Source organism: Rosa chinensis, chromosome 1 (assembly GCF_002994745.2).
Source record: "Rosa chinensis cultivar Old Blush chromosome 1, RchiOBHm-V2, whole genome shotgun sequence".
In the NCBI taxonomy this organism is placed as follows: Eukaryota; Viridiplantae; Streptophyta; class Magnoliopsida; order Rosales; family Rosaceae; genus Rosa; species Rosa chinensis.
This window is the reverse complement of record NC_037088.1, coordinates 3,514,308-3,531,269: the sequence shown is the minus strand read 5'-3', so window position 1 is coordinate 3,531,269 and position 16,962 is coordinate 3,514,308. Positions and strand designations below refer to the sequence as shown.

General features: G+C 38.3%; 2 long non-coding RNA genes and 1 pseudogene across 5 annotated transcripts; 2 read left to right on the top strand and 1 right to left on the bottom strand.

Annotated features, from left to right (window-relative positions):
• The first annotated feature begins 833 nt into the window (after positions 1-833).
• On the top strand, positions 834-2,703 carry LOC112193071. Its single transcript, XR_002933766.2, has 3 exons — positions 834-1,549; positions 1,923-1,991; positions 2,106-2,703. It is a non-coding gene; the product is annotated as an uncharacterized LOC112193071 (long non-coding RNA).
• A 736-nt stretch (positions 2,704-3,439) lies between these two features.
• The window catches only part of LOC121052746, a 30,558-nt pseudogene continuing 17,035 nt past the window's right edge, over positions 3,440-16,962 (top strand).
• LOC112193058 lies at positions 5,786-16,192 on the bottom strand. Of its 4 annotated transcripts, none has more exons than XR_005804341.1 (4): positions 15,945-16,141; positions 15,781-15,866; positions 5,979-6,709; positions 5,786-5,872 (listed from the first exon to the last, which is right to left on the bottom strand). It is a non-coding gene; the product is annotated as an uncharacterized LOC112193058 (long non-coding RNA). The 4 variants fall into 4 exon arrangements; XR_005804342.1 differs by lacking the exon at positions 5,786-5,872 and adding an exon at positions 16,150-16,192 and having other exon boundaries at positions 5,879-6,709; positions 15,945-16,009; XR_002933754.2 differs by lacking the exon at positions 5,786-5,872 and having other exon boundaries at positions 5,879-6,316; positions 6,499-6,709.

Sequence of the window (16,962 nt, the reverse complement as noted above, 5' to 3'; positions counted from 1 at the left end):
GTACAAAATCTTGTACTTACAGTCCACTTTCCGGTGCAAATTACAAAGCATTTGGAAAATTTGGATCTTAGTAACTCCTGTAGTGGGTGGATACCATCAGACCTTTTGTCTCCATTGAATTTGCGGGTTGTGGATTTGTCTAATGATGGCTCAAGTGGGTCGATACCTACAGCTATATCCCCAAGTCCGGTCAGATTAAGATTGGGAAACAATGAGTTGATCGGGTCCATCCTTGCCACGCTTGCCAGTTGCCACTATGAGGATTTGACGTTCGCTATCATTTCAAAATTGTGGAACTGAGCTCCTTGTCATTTTATGTATTTTTTGTCGTTTCCTTTTGGTTTTTTTTTTTTCGTTCGATACTTGCCGTAGGATATAAATCTAGTCTTTGGACCTCCCTGATTTTTTTTTTTTTCAAATTTGTCATTTAGCACTTCAAACATAATAATAAAAAATAAAAACCATTGCTGCAGGCCATGCTTTGTTCCTGCCGGAGTCTGTGTTGCAATGATCTGTTAACTTGACCTTGAGATCTCATGCAACAGCAACATTTAAATCTCATATGTTTGACACAAATCAAGAGGTTTGTCCCTGTTGATTAGAAAAGCATCGTGCTTAGAAAAGTAATTCGGTCATTTAGTACCCAATCTATCCTTCAAAAGTTAATATGATTACTTTATGCAATATATCATATTGTCCATCACAAATCTTCTCTTAACCAACAGAGCCTGTCAAAAATTCATTTTCAAGTTGCAAATGTTGCCCTCCAATTTTCTCAATAACACATAACAGTGTCTTTACGTGGTGGAGGAGGTTTTGTTGGTGTGATAGAAAGGGGAAGAAGAGGGATTGAAATCGGCAGTGTTGGAAAGTTTGAAGCTTTGATCGGCTAATTTCATTGCGATTCTCAGGGCCCATTGCAGCTGTATCTAAATATTGTCTGGGTTTGATCTGTGGATGGAAGTTGAGGGTTTCGGGGTTGTGTTGTTTTTTGGTCAAATTAAGTTTTGGATATGGTTTGTTTCATGTTTGATTGTGTAGTTTTGATAAAGATAAGTGATAAATTTATTGTGTGTATTAGCAGCTATAGTAAAAAAATTGAATAGGTTTTTGTCATCAGAACGAACGAACTTGGGAATTTTATTTTATTTATTATTATTTTTTTAATTCATGTAGAAACGGGTTGTTTAAATAGAGGTATAAGATTGGAATGATGCGGACATCATTCATATAGTTATGGAAAGGACCGATGAAATAATTAAAGCATGTTAAACATTAGAAATCAACTATATAATCTGTAAGCTGAGAGGTTAGATGTGGTCTATATATAAGCCATAGTTCTGTGTTCTTCTCTATGTCCATTAATTTTATATATGAGAGCTTTAGGTGATATAGTTGATGTTTCTCTATAGATAGGTGCTGCTCAATTTTTGCAAATTTCACGTTTTAATCTCTGTACGTTTCTTTTATTTTGCTTTTTAAATAATTGTGTGCGGATTTTTGGTATGGCAGAAAAGGAGATGGACTATAGGGTTGAGTTGTTCAACAAGTAAGTTTTATGCATTGTATTTTAGTTGATGTCACAAACAAGTAACGGGGGTTTTTGCAAGTTAGTATTTGAATCCAATTTCTTTTCTGTCTCAGCTCCAATAGTTTGAGCAATTAGTTCCAATTTCCTATCAATGTCAGCTCCAGTAGTTTGAGCAATTAGTTCGGGTGCTTCTTTGCCATGCACATCGTCTTCCAGTCATTCATTTATTTTGGCTTTTCACACCTGTTTCCTTCTATTTCCATTAGCTCTCATACTTTATTTGATGAGCATATCTGATCGTTGTACAAGACAACGTGGTTCAATAATACTTTCTACGCCTATACTTCTAGCTGGTACTGATAAGAGTAATACTGGATTTTATTCTATGCAGAAAGGAAACCCCTCAAGATTCTTATAATTTGGACAATCATATGCATCAGTTCAAGGGAAGTAGTGCAAAGTAATCATCTTAACCTCATATACGGTTTATTCAAAAAGAATCTATCAGTATATTTTGTATTCACTTTAAAGAGAACAAGATTTATCTCACAATTTCTTTTGCCAATTTGTGCAGCTTCACTGGCTTTTATTTGAATGTTAATAATCTAGGTGGAGAGATTCCTCTTGAGATCGGGAAGATGGGCAGATTGGAAGGTTTACTCTATTTCTTTCAGCAAGTTTTTTTTTTTTTTTTTTTGATGAATTTGATTTTTGTGCGCATTTGACTAGTTTGTTGTTGATTGTGTTAAATGACTTTATGAGTATTTTTGTGTAGTTTGTAGGTAGAAAAAGAGAGACTATTGGTAAGTACTTTTCTGAGTCATTTTGATCATTGTTGGTTTCTGACAAATCTTTTCTTGCTAAGAACCCTAATTTAACTGTAGGTGGGTATATTTGATGCCATAAACAGTACAAAGAAAAATTTGGTTTAGGTACGGTGTTTATGATGGTTTTTGGGTGGTATGTTCTGTTTTGAATGCAAACTTTGAAATCAGCATAGTTTTGTACCATAAGATTGCCACCTTGCTGACTTGATTATGTGCCAAAGTGGAGAGGACAACAATGCTAAATTGAAAATAAAGGTTGCAGAAGAAATGCAGGCAGAGAAGAAAGGGAAAATTATTGCTGCTATTCTTCTTTCAGAGGCTTTAGGCATTATCCCAGCTTCTGTATCTTTGGGAAGTTCCTTGGTATCTGTTTTGTATATTTGTACTTATTGTTTTAGTAGTGTACTGTTTTGAATAAAATTTTAATATACATCAGAAAGAGAGGAAAAGCCTTTTGATGGTCATTGGTTTCTCCTCATTGTTTTGAATTCTGTCTTCTTTAATTATGATTGGTTTAGATTCTAGGTGAAATCATTGAGGTAAATCAAACAGTATGTAGGTAAGTAGAAAAGTAAAAATGGATTGATTCTAATGAAAATTGTATCAGTCTTTGTAAATGAAGATGAAGGTTTTCCAATTGGACAGATAATGATAATACTATTGCTTCATAATTAACAACGAACAATTGTATATAGACTTGAATCTTACTATGGGGAAGAAACTGGGTTAAACTGCAATAATGTGTCTGTTTCTTATTTAATCATTTTAATCAAGAATCAATGCTTTTCATTCACATATGCTATTATTGTAATTTGATAGTACCAATAAACCCTGCTGCAAAGCGCAGGTACTATTGCTAGTATATAACAAAAGCATCATTGGATTATCCCGTCTGCTACATAAATAGCAGGGAATGAAGCTGCCCATGAACTCCGCAGCCTATTTGCATCTTTTGTGACCAAAAGATATCAACATGTAGCAACTTCAATTTTTCATACAATGAATGTGCAAAGACGATATTATAGTGAAGAAAACTAGATATTGACATATTGCTTTATCAGCTGAAAATAACTTCTTGGTAATGGGGATCCTAGTGGTCGTTATGTACTTACGTTAATCATTGGCGGGGAGGTTTATTTGTTCGGTTTAATTTAAGTATTTATTACTTTATTTCTTAATAATTCTGAGGATTCTCATAATATGTCTTTGTAGAATTTATTATTAGATTGCCTGTGTAAATAGGCTATTCTAAGATCCTAGTCTTGGCCTTTTCAATATTTGGAATACAATAACAGATTAGAGTTGTTACTCCTGTGGGCTTTCCCTGTTTTGTCACCTTGTCTTCAAATTCTACACTGTTTGTTATATATCGAGTAACCTAGCTAGTGCAGCAGTCATGATTTTCATCTACTTTGACTAGTTAACGTGGTTGAAGTCAGGAAGCAACGCTATGTGTATGGAACCACACTGGATACCATTGCAAAGGTGACAGGGATAGTCAAGTTTGATCTGCAAGCTGCACCTGAGGTTGGAAAAACGGAAATTGAGGTTGGAGGGAACGTCCAAGGCCTTTATGACCTGGGACCTGATAGATTTGGTTCTGAGGCTATTTTTGACCCCCCCTGTTCTTGGTATTACTTCAGAAGAAGATGATGGCTACTTGATATTCTTTGTACATGATGAGAATACTGGGTGCTACTCACATCTTTCACACTATTTACCAAGTTTCATTTCAATCTAATTCATGTGCTAAATCATCAGTAGGCTATCATGATATATCTTGTTCTAAAATGTACATCTGTCCTAATTAAGTTTAGTACAAATGCTTGCTACTGGATTCAGCTGTGTTGCAAACTTATTAGACCTGAAGTCAATGACAGTGCTAGTGTTTACAGTAAAAGACGTGTGAAAATAGAATTAAACCTTTGATGTGCTGATGTGAAGTAAATCATCTGTGTAATATTTGTGTTGATTAAGCATCTAATGATCTGTGTAAATGAACTGTGTACTATACTATTAAACCTTTGATTAGATAATCCTATTCCATTGTCTGGACTGCCCACCCAAAAAGAAAAGAGAAAGGTGCCTAACAAAGGTGGACCTTGACTCTGTCCCTGATCACTTCTGAGTTCTGAAGTTCATCCTCTGCACCCCTTACAACTCATATGACGCTGCTCATTTCCATTTGTAATTGACAGTTAAACTGACGGAGGATATATATCTTTCATCTTTGTACTATAATTTGTATAGTTCAGTCTTCTGGAGTATAGAATGGAGTATAGAATGCAATCTGAACTTCAATTTTGACCATGCAGAAAATCAGCAATTCATGTCCTAGATGCAAAAACAATGTCCAGTGCAGTTGTTGAGTTGCCCCAGAGATCGAGTTCCATATGGGTTCCATGCCTTCTTTGTGACAGAGGTCAGTACCACTTCAAATGTTCCTAGGATGCTGTTCAATTATTATTCGATTTAGTTTGCTTCTTATGCTGCTTTCTAACCCTATTTTTGCATTTATGTTTCATTCTTCTACTTCTGCACCATTTTCTTGTAATGCTTCTGATATGATTTATGGTTACTGGAACAGGAGCAATTGCAAGAACAAGCAAACTTCTAATTGTTCAAATCATTGAAAGAACCTATCCTCCAAAGGCAGCCCTCTGTAAATTGAATCTGTTGCGTAGATGGTCTCGTCTCTGCACCAAGAATGTATTTATAGTATACCTTTTAGTGTATATAACCAATAATATATTTATAGTATACCTTTTTAGTGTAATTACTAGAAACTGTGCCCGCGCTTTGCAGCGGGTTTTGAAGCTAACATAATGTTATTTACAGACATAATTCAAAAGCATAAAAAATATAGTTGACATGATCATTATATTAACAAAAGAATATCTGTTTTACAACAAAAGATGAAGTAGCTCATGTTCTAGCAACATAACCACCGGTACAGATGTTGTGGTAGTGTGTTCAAAAAATAGGTTATCATAGTTTAAAGCTAATTACAATTGCTGCTGCAATAGTTTGAAAAAAATAGTTGTATGATGTCCCTTAGCAGGTGTATATTCTCAAAAGGTGTTAGCCTATGGATAAGCTAGTAATGGCGGATGTCCAAAAATTGCTTCCTCCAGAGTGCGTGGTTTTGCTGAGGCCGATTGAGTGATTCGAAAAAGATGGAGCAGCTGCTTGTGAATCACATTCCATTTAGACATTGACAAATCCAGCATGGAAACAACAATACTAACCAGCAATAATCTTCAAAAGGCACAACTTTTGGTAGTAGTAATCTCACACCGTTCATAATAAGTATGCAACAATATGTAAATGAACCATTCCATTACAGGAACCAACCACATCAACATAGCCCTGCACCAACTCCGTGAAGCATTAAGGCAAGGAAGATTGAGAAACCATCTTCACCACACCACACCACTAAAGAAATGATAAGGACACCCAAATAAAACCCTCCAATCATTCACAGCAATATCGGTCAAGTTTGAAACCAAGTAAACTGAAAGTTCAATTTAGAAAAGGCCAAAACAGCACAGAACTTTAGAAATTGACGCCAAAACCGAATAGTCAGAATATATACCCAAACTTTACAGCATTGTTAATACCTAACTTCCTCAACTTTAACTGCTTGAATTATAATTTACACTCACTACAGAAGAGAAGAAGTTTTGTATCAGTTTTTGCACAAACAAAAACTTGAAACCCGGAACCAAAACACCCAATTTATAACACCACATAAACCATCCAAGCATTCCCACTCATTCTTTTTCTTGTTCAAACACAAAATTGGTATCATTCATTTGTCCTACAGACATCAAATTGAACCAATTTCAGAAACCAAAACAGGAGAAAGATAATCTGGGAGAGGGTATCTGACCTGGAGCTCTCTTGCTTTTCTCAATGCAATTCCAAAAGATAATAATCCGGGTATTTGATTCAACACCTTTGAACAGAGAGGAAGTAAGAAACCACTGAGAACAATATACCAGTTTATACGACGAAAAGCACCAAAAAAAAAAAAAAAAGACCAATGTGTTCCTATACTTGCAGGACACAAAGCAAATCCCTAAACCCAATCACCGAACACCAATATTTTGAACCCAAATCAAGAACGGAAACCATTACCTGGTCAGATTGACCAGTGAAGGAAGCAAAAACAGTGAGATTCCCCGGTACCCGTAGATGGTGAAATTTCACACTCATTTTCAACCCAACCTCTGTATCTCAGAGCCTGATCGATGCGGTACAGCTTGATGGCATCTCACTTGTCAAATTGGAGATCAAACTGATATGCCTTCTTCTCTTCTGTATTGCAGTGCCCAAGGTTTTGCAAAGACTGCAAAAAATGGAAAATTAATTTCAGAAGTTAGAAACTATAAAATGGCAAAACTCATTGTAAAATAACTAAAATTAAACTCAATGTAAGCTATTTGTAAGAAGAAGAAAATAATAATAATAATAAATTAATTAATTAAATATAAAAAAATATAAAAAAGATAAATGGCCATGATAAAATGGTCACATTTGTGGCCTCTCAATCCAGTGAACACAGGACCAACTACTTGATCATTTTTAAAAGCAACTAATGTACTTAGATTAGAAAAGACAGATCAAACTGATTTGCCTCCTTCTTTTTTCTGTTGCAGTGTCTGAGGTTTTGCAAAGACTGCAAATTATGGAAAATTAATTTTAGATCAATTGATTTTTAGACAAATAAAGGAGACCTAGTTTTGATTTGATATCAGAAGTTATACAAATACAAATATCTGGTTCATTTTGTTTAAGGATATGTGTATTGAGAGAGATTGATGAGAGAATTGTGTGTATTATTATTGAGAATAGGAGCCCTATATATAGGGATTACAAAGTGCTAGTTCTAATGTTACAAGGAATACCAATCCGTGTAGGATTGGGAAATCTAGAACCTTCTCTCCTATTGCTACTCCTAGTTTGATAAGGCACACTAAATCGATATTCCTTCAACACTCCCCCATGTGCCACTTCAAACTTGGTGGTGACGCTTTATCCGTTGCCTCGTTAAAAACCTTGCCAGGTAACAAAAAAACCCTATGGGATAAAAATAACCCTGGTCGAAGGACAAAAAGAGCACAACACGTCCTTCACTCTTCGAGATCGAACATGTAGACATCATAACTCCCCCTGATGTCGATATCTCCCCCTGATTGCTACAATCGTGGGAGTTCGGATAACTTTCTCAATCCGATGCTCTTCACATGTTTCTCGAAGGTGGATTTAGGTAACGACTTAGTGAATAAGTCTGCTGCATTATCCTCTGATCGGATTTGATTCACTTCAATCTTTAGAAGTGATTGTTGTTGCTGATTATAAAAGAACTTAGGCGATATATGCTTGGTGTTGTCACCCTTGATGAAACCTAACTTCATTTGCTCAATACAAGCTGCATTATCCTCATAAATGCATGTAGGTTCATCTGTGGTAGACTTCAAACCACAACTTCCTTGAATATGTCTAATTACAGACCTTAGCCATATACATTCACGAACGGCTTCATGTAGAGCAATAATCTCTGCATGATTCGAGGAAGTAGCAATAAGGGTCTGTTTTGTAGACCTCCAAGATATCGCAGTGCTTCCCATGGTAAAGACATAACCTGTTTGGGAGCGACCTTTGTGAAGGTCAGAGAGGTACCCTGCATCAGCAAAACCCATCAAGACATCATTGTCGTTTTGATGGAGGGAGATAGGAGGACGCCGGCCACCATGAGCAGCGGCGGCGGCGCCGACGCCGGCAACATGGTCGGCGGCCATTCCATGGACGGGGGCGTTTTGCCTTTTGGGGTCCGATCCCAACTTTCCGTCATTCATTTTCTCTCTGTAGGGATAGAATAGGCCCATATCAATCGTACCTCTTAGGTATCGAAAGATGGTCTTTACACCAATCCAATGGCGGCGTGTTGGCGCAGAGCTATGTCGAGCTAACAAGTTTACTGCGAATGAGATATCCGGTCTTGTGCATTGAGCTAAGTACAATAATGCGCCTATTGCACTCAAATAGGGCACTTCGGCCTCTAATGGTTCTTCGTCCTCATCCCTTGGACGAAACGGATCTTTTCCGGGCTCAAGACTACTGCCGATCATGGGAGTACTCGCAAGCTTCGCTTTATCTTCATTAAAGCGCCTTAGAATTTTCTGAGTATATGCAGACTGATGGATTAAAATCCCATCACTACGGTGCTCGAGTTCTAAACCGAGACAAAACCGTGTTTTCCCAAGATCTTTCATCTCAAATTCGGATTTCAAGTATTTAGCAGTTTCCTTCAACTCATCTAGAGTTCCAATTAGGTTCATGTCATCGACATAAACTGCTACGATTGCAAATCCGGAACTTGTTCTTTTAATGAACACGCATGGGCATATTTCATTGTTAATATATCCCTTCCCAATCAAGTAGTCACTTAGACGGTTATACCACATCCGTCCGGATTGTTTTAATCCATATAGTGAGCGTTTTAATCTTATTGAAAACGCGCTCCGTGGTTTAGAGCCACTTGATTTGGGTAATTGAAGTCCATCTGGAACCTTCATATATATCTCTGAATCTAGATCCCCATAGAGATATGCTGTAACCACATCCATAAGCTGCATGTCAAGTTTTTCGGAAACTACCAAACTGACAAGGTAGCGGAACGTTATCACGTCCATTACGGGAGAATATGTCTCCTCGTAGTCGATTCCAGGGCGTTGTGAGAAACCTTGCGCCACAAGGCGGGCTTTGTATCTTACCACCTCATTTTTCTCATTACGCTTTCTAACAAAGACCCATTTATGGCCAACAGGCTTTACGTTTGGGGGTGTATGCGTTACAGGCCCAAATACCTGTCTCTTTGTTAGTGAATCCAATTCAACCTGGATCGCATCTTTCCATTTAGGCCAATCTGCTCTTCGTTGACATTCTTCAACAGAGCGAGGTTCGATATCATCATATTCTATAATTCCTTTTGCAATATGATATGCAAATGCATCATCAATTGCCATAGAATTTCTATCCATCATCTCATGTACACTAGTGTAATTTATGGAGATCTCTCTATTCTCTGGAGTTGGTTTTGACATTGGAGCGTCCCCCAATGATGTCTCTTGGACATAACCATAATCCGGAATGTTCTCATGAGATGGATTATTTACATCGATGATTAATGGATTATTTTGTACCAAACTCGCTTTCTTTCTTGGGCGAGAATCCTTCGAACCTATTGGCCTCCCGCGCTTCCTGGCAGGAGCCGTGGGCCTAGCCACAACGTCACTACCACTGTGGACGTTGGCGCCATGCTCAAGTGCCCTTGAGGTGGCGTCATGTCCTCTAATTTTAGGGACATCAATCCTTGCAGGCACATTTACAGCAGGTATGTGTGATCTCGTCACTTTAGCGATATCAGAAAACGCATCAGGCATCGATTCTGCTACGTTCTGAAGATCGAGAATTCTCCGCACTTCAATTTCGGACTGTGCTGTTCGGGGATCAAGATGAGACAGAGTGGGGACAGACCACGACAATTCTTGTCATTCCTGTTGAACATTTATGTTCTTATCTCCCCCTAACGACGGGAAGACTGTCTCATCGAAGTGACAATCCACAAATCTTGCGGTAAAGAGATCGCCTGTCAAGGGTTCTAAATAGCGGACAATGGTTGGAGAATCATATCCAACATAAATGCCTAATCGTCGTTGAGGACCCATTTTGGTGCGCTGTGGCGGCGCAATAGGCACATAAACTGCACACCCAAATATGCGTAAGTGTGAGACATTAGGCTCATACCCAGTCACCATCTGGGACGCAGAAAAGGGTTGAGTGGTAGTGGGCCTCAGAAGAATAAGCACAGCTGCATGCAATATTGCATAGCCCCAAGCAGAAATAGGGAGATTGGTGCGCATCACCAATGCTCGAGCAACCATTTGTAGTCGTTTAATGGTGGCTTCTGCGAGACCATTTTGGGTATGAACATGAGGAACAGGATGTTCAACATCAATCCCAATGGACATGCAATAATCATCAAAAGTCTTTGATGTAAACTCCCCAGCATTGTCTAATCTTATAGACTTAATGGGATGATCAGGGTGGTGAGCCCGTAACTTAATTATTTGTGCTAGGAGTTTAGCAAATGCAGCGTTCCTTGTGGACAATAGCATGACCTGTGACCAGCGTGTCGATGCATCAATCAATACCATAAAATATCTAAATGGTCCGCATAGTGGTTGAATAGGTCCACAAATATCACCTTGGATTCTTTGCAAGAATGGTATATTTTCTTTAGTGTCCTTTGCATAGGATGGTCTCAATCCTAACTTTGCTAAAGGGCAGGCTTTGCAGAACGGATAATGGGCTCCAGAAACAACCAATGAGGATTTTGGTTGAGCCATGAAGTCACAATGGACTTTAGAAGTCGAAATTTGAGTCAGAGGAGCAGAGGTGGCGTCAAAGCCACCCTTGAGCCGCAGGGGGATGGCGGCGCCGGCTAGTGGTGGCCGGACTTGAAGGGGGAAGGCGCCGTGAGGCGCAGGTGCTCCTCCTTGATCCAAATTTCGAGTTTTACTTCCTTTTGTTCTGAAAAAGGGATGTCCGTGTGAAGTCTTTAATATATGGATCATCATGTCACGACCTGGGTGTCCCAAACGGTCATGCTAAAGCCTATACGTGTCGGAATCCCATAAATCATCTCTCATGACATGGTTGGATTCAATGACTCGAATAGTGGTTGCATACAACCCACTAGAGCGACACATAAGTTTCTCTAATACTCGTTTATGTCCGTAGTCATTAGAGGTGATGCAAAGGAACTCTTGTCCATTCTCACAATGTGTTTCCACATGAAAACCATTGGCTCTTATATCTTTGAAATAATAAAGTTCGAAAAACATGTCTACGACATGAGATAAAATAAATCGATACTTTATTAATAATATCCAATGATGACACCAAAGTTTCGTGACCATAATCTAATCCAATATAAAAATCAAATCGTAGACAAATCGTAGTCACTCTATCGGTTCGGTAATTTCAATTTAGTTGTGACCAGGTAAGGTAAGGCGAGATTTTGATGGAGCGTTGCTCACTTTTAAAACCGTTCTCTCATATCAAACCTTGCCTAGACATCACAAGTACTCTTGAGTACGCCTAGAGGGAAAGAGTTAATACAATAAGTCATTTCATTGATTTAAGGCATAATTGCCATTACATAATTCTTGGAAAAGTAAAGGACTATACTAATCAAAATCTGCAGCATCCTTGTGCAATTCTTTGTCAGATTTGAAGTCCGCTATGGTGAGATTGACGTTGGCATCATCACCATCTTCTTCTATATTTTCGGCAAAATTGGCTTCATGCTCTCTGAAGTCTCTAAATGCCTTGTAATGCGCAGCCAATTGTTTGCTTGCTTTGCATTGTTTGAACCAGTGCTCACTAGATCCACATCGATGACACATGTCATTGTGATTTCCTCCCTTTAATTGAGGTGCATTGTTTGCACTTGGGTGGCGTCCCCTATAGGAGTTGGCGCCATTCCCATGGCCTTGGGTGGTTCCTCCACGTCCTGGAGCCCCACGGCCTCCTCTCCCACGTTGCCATGTATTGCCACGTGATCGTCCTTCATTCTGACGAGTACCTTCCTTTGTAGGGCGGTTATATGGACCAGAATGTCTGTTGTGTCCCTTATTCTTAGGGTTTCGCTCCTTGCGCCCTCCTTTGGGTGCATTATTATAATTCGCCTCATGAACGCTCTTAGTTCCGATAGGCCTTGAATTATAATTTCTCACGAGGATATTATCATGCTTTTCAGCTACAGACATAATATTAATTAGCTGATGAAACCTCGTGAGCCATCCAGTATTGAATTCAGTTCGGTATTGCTTTGATAGCAAAATAGCTGAGACGGGGAAGGTGGAGAGAGTTTTCTCAATTAGTTCTTGCTCTGTGACAGTTTGTCCACAGAACCCCAACATGGTTTTGAGGCGAAGAACTTCTGAATTATATTCAGCTACAGATTTGAAATTAGTAAATCGTAGATTGTTCCATTAAACTTTCAAGTCAGGGAGGAGGGTATCCTTTACATTACCAAAACGCTCCTCTAGCGCAACCCATAATTCTCTAGCATCCTTGATTGCCATGTACTCCAATCGGAGTGATTTATCCATGTGGCGCCTTATCAAAATAAGGGCGGTGGCATTATTCATAGCCATACGCTCGAATAAGGGATCTGGATTTGGTGCCTGAATTACGGGTAGGATCCCTTTTGAAGTGAGATGATTCTCAACATCCGTGACCCAACTATGATATTCAGAGCCAGTTGAGTCAAGGATAGGAAAGTCAAGTCTTGACATCCTGAAATAAGAAGAAGAAATATATTAGTCTCGGAGTTAAAACTTCCAAGACGACTAAATATTAAGATTTCCGAGCTATGCTACCAAGAAATCGATTTCCAAGAAAATTGGATTAGACCGAAACAGTGATGTTTAAATGGTCAAAATCTATGCTCACGAACGCTCTTAGTCCGTAGCTTACGAACGCTCTTAGTTCATTAAATCGATGCTTACGGACGCTCTTAGTCCGAAGTCTTACGAACGCTCTTAGTTCATTAAATCGATGCTTACGGACGCTCTTAGTCCGAAGTCTTACGAACGCTCTTAGTTCGTTAAATTGCGTGAATCCCCACGATTCCGCTTTTCAAGAATCGAACCCACGTTATAAGAAAGGTGGGATGTAGAAGAAGGGAGGTTTTCAAGTCCCCGAGAAAAGAAGAAATATTTAAATTTCGAATTATAGGAACTTCAAAACTTACTCTTTTAAATACTTACTTGTTGAAAATTCGGAGCAGATTCTGTTCTGAACAGCTTGTACTTCGATTGGTGTACAGATCTCAATATAACTCCGATAAGGCTGAAATTCTGAGGTTAGATGGAAGAGACAGAGACGAACAACTTTGATGAAGAAAGTTTTTCGATCTGAGCTTCCGAACTAGACGTTTCGAGGCTTGAAAGAAGACGGATGTGCACAGGAACGGGAAAAAGATGCAGTGGGTGTGCGTTGGCTTGTTTGCGCAGCAGTGATGCTTCGATGGCAGCAGGCTGGAACGCAGGGCTGCAGGAAGGGGGGCAGCAGGGGCTGATGTGCAAGGTTGCAAGCGCACGGGCGCGCGGGCTGCAGCGAAGGCTCGGCTAGCTCGGGCTAGGGGCTGCTTTGTGAATGAGTTTTGGTTTTCTGTTTTGTGGTTAGAGTCGTGCTGATAACGTGTTTAAGGATATGTGTATTGAGAGAGATTGATGAGAGAATTGTGTGTATTATTATTGAGAATAGGAGCCCTATATATAGGGATTACAAAGTGCTAGTTCTAATGTTACAAGGAATACCAATCCGTGTAGGATTGGGAAATCTAGAACCTTCTCTCCTATTGCTACTCCTAGTTTGATAAGGCACACTAAATCGATATTCCTTCAACACATTTAGTGTTCAGAGTATATGAAGATCAGAATTTCATGCTTATCACCAATGCATAAAGGCATACACACTACATTGACGACAGGTTTCTCTTTTCCCTATTTCTATCTAAACCCTATTATTATAATTGGTTGCGAAATTTAGCCAAAATTCCACCTTATAATACCTTTGCACCAGAACAGTGGATCATCTGATTTCATTTCAACAATTAACATTAACAGGCTATTTCATCTTATACAGATTAGTTGGGGAACAGGAGCGAGAGGGGAGTATCTAATTCAAATGGTGCAAACCTTGATGTAGAATAAGTCTAATATCTTGTAAACCCATGTGGATTTTCACTTAGAATAACAGACTTTCCAGTGTTAAGTTCTATAATCAATTTTTAAGTCTAAAGGACTACAGACCTTGCTAAAGCAATATCAATTCCTGGTTCAGTTGTTCCATTCCAATTAAGATTTGGTTAGGAAAAAACTAACGCTTCTTTTGGTTGTTGGGATTCTGAAAGTGGACTAAAAGTCTCCAATTTCAAAGTTTCTAGAAATCAGAGATACATAAAATTGAAAAAAAAAAAAAAAAAAACTCAATCTAAACTTAATAAGTATCCGGACTTTGTCCTGATTCTCAATAAAAAGGTTGATGCCTACCTTCTCAAGGCATAACGGATCATCCCTTTGCATGTGGGAATGGTATGATATGTATAATAAAAAATGGGAAGCTTTAAGCCTTTCCGACTACTTCTAGGAATCTAGTTCTATGCAATTAATCCTTAAATTAATATATGATATGTATAACTTCCAGTTTTCCACCTCCATTTTACTGCTTGAAAAAAGAAAAAGAAAAGAAAAAATAAAAGGAAAAGTAGTACTATAACATCATGGGATATTAGGAAGTTCAAGTTTAGGCTCAAAAAAGAAGAGAGAAGCTGAGAGAGCAGCTTACATAAAACTCTCATTTTATTTCAGTTTTTTTTTTCCTGCTTTGTATCACTTAGATAAAAACAAATAGTTAAACGTACTAAAAGGTCTAGACAAAAAAAAAAAATGTTAAAAAATCCCAACTCCTAAGTCCCATTAATTTAATTTGTCTTGAGCCTCCAAATTCTCCAGCTCTGCGCAGACTTTTTCCATTAAAGATGAGAGGACAGTAGAATTCCCGTGGCTAATAATCTACTCCATAATGTTAAATTGAGCAGAAGGTACGAGTATGACCCATTAAAAATGAATCAAGTTGGCCCAACCTTCAGAAGCGTAAGAACAATCTGTACTTTGTGTGTTTCAGTTTCAATTTTGGCTACCCCTACATATGATTTGTCACTTGCAATGCCAGAAAATCTCCAGACAACGTGAGGCAACACTAAAACAGATTTAAGGAGATTATCATATTTAGGTAGCAGATGCATAACAGTCTAAAACCTCCAACAGCAGACTTTAAGATCATAACTATTAATAACAGCAGACTTTAAGATCATAGTTACATTAGGATTGAAGAACAGCAGACTTGATGAAAACCTCTAAAATAGAAAATCAAATAACATAGTTACATTAGGGTCGCCATGAAATACAGACAATCAAATAACTATAAGAGAAAACCAAATTGAATGGAGGGCTTATTATTAAAGAAAGCCCCAAATTATAAATCAAAGCATATAGCATCAAATCAAACTACCAAAGTAATAAGAGTAATAGAATCAAAACAGAGACTTAAACCACACTCGAGAACTTTTTCATGTTGTTCTTTTTTCTTCTTCTTATTTTAAAGGTGATTATATATGCAAGTTCATGGAAAATATTAAAAAGTATTCATTCAGGCATACCAGAAGCAAAGAAAAGAAAAAGTTGTCCTTCAAAATGATTGAACGCTAGAAAGGTAATTCATTTGAACTCACAAAGAAGATCAGGAATTCTACTAAAACATAAATTTAATTACTTGACTGACCTAGAGAGTAATGTCTGTAAGTAAGCAACCCCAAATAAACCCAGACTCAAAGCCATCTTCTTCTGCTCCGCCGAACCACTAAGGTCCTGTAAATTCCATTAAAATCAAAGAATAGCTAAAGAATGAAAAAGAAATAACAAAAATAGTATCTTTAGAGATGAAACCTTTTCTATTTGCTTTTAGTGTAGTTTTCTTTTCTCAGATTAGCAGCAGAATCTGAGATTGGCAGCTGTTCAAAAGGAAAAATACAAATCAGTAAACTAAATGATCATAAGTATTTGACAAAAAGATTAATCTTTATTGTGTTGTACTGATTGTATTGAGTTAGAATCTTTCTCCGATAGTTCATACCATACTATAGTTCCTCACCGTATAATTTTATCAGTGTTGATCTCAGTGACTGACCTTGATAGTTCCTCACCGTCTGAGAAGGCCAGCCTCTGGGTCGGCTCTGTTTTGGAAGCCATGGTCGTCAACACTGTTCTTGCTGCTCACAACTCTCTTGTTCTGTTGGTCTTTTTCGTTGTGATTTTTGGGTTTTCATGTGGATTTTGACTTGGGTGTGAGGGATTAGAGTAGATGACTCTAGAAGAGAGAAGAAGATCAGATCCATACACAGCAGGAGATTTTTTTCTCAAAGGAGGGCGGAACGGTCTTTCCAGCCCCCCACCGACCAACCTCTTAACCTACAGTCAGAGTGGCAACCAGTAATAGACGGAAAAAAAGGGCAAGACGGTCATTACATACACTTATGAATAATTGTCAACAGTATAAACAGTAAAACAGTGGATTGAGCTTTAGTATACGTTAAATATACACCTTTTCGACTAAAGTTATCTGCCTGTATTGATCTACTTTGGAGAAGGATTTGTACATCCAGGATTGGTTACATGCATAATGCATACACCTTTTCATTTCCTCTTGAATTGTCGGATTCAGATCTTAACTTTTCACTGGCAGCTTATAAATCCATTGGAAGATCTCTGTCCAGCTTAACCTTCTGGTTCTTGTCAGTGGCACTATCACTGCTTGCAGCTGACACTAGGCTTCTCTAACTCATCTTGATTAATTGCCTGCAAAAGGGCAAAGGTTTGCCATAAGTGAAAGCTACGACTAGTCAGCTATGGATTTTCAAGGGATCCAATTTGTTCTTCTAGTTAAGCATGGCATAGGCTCCATTAT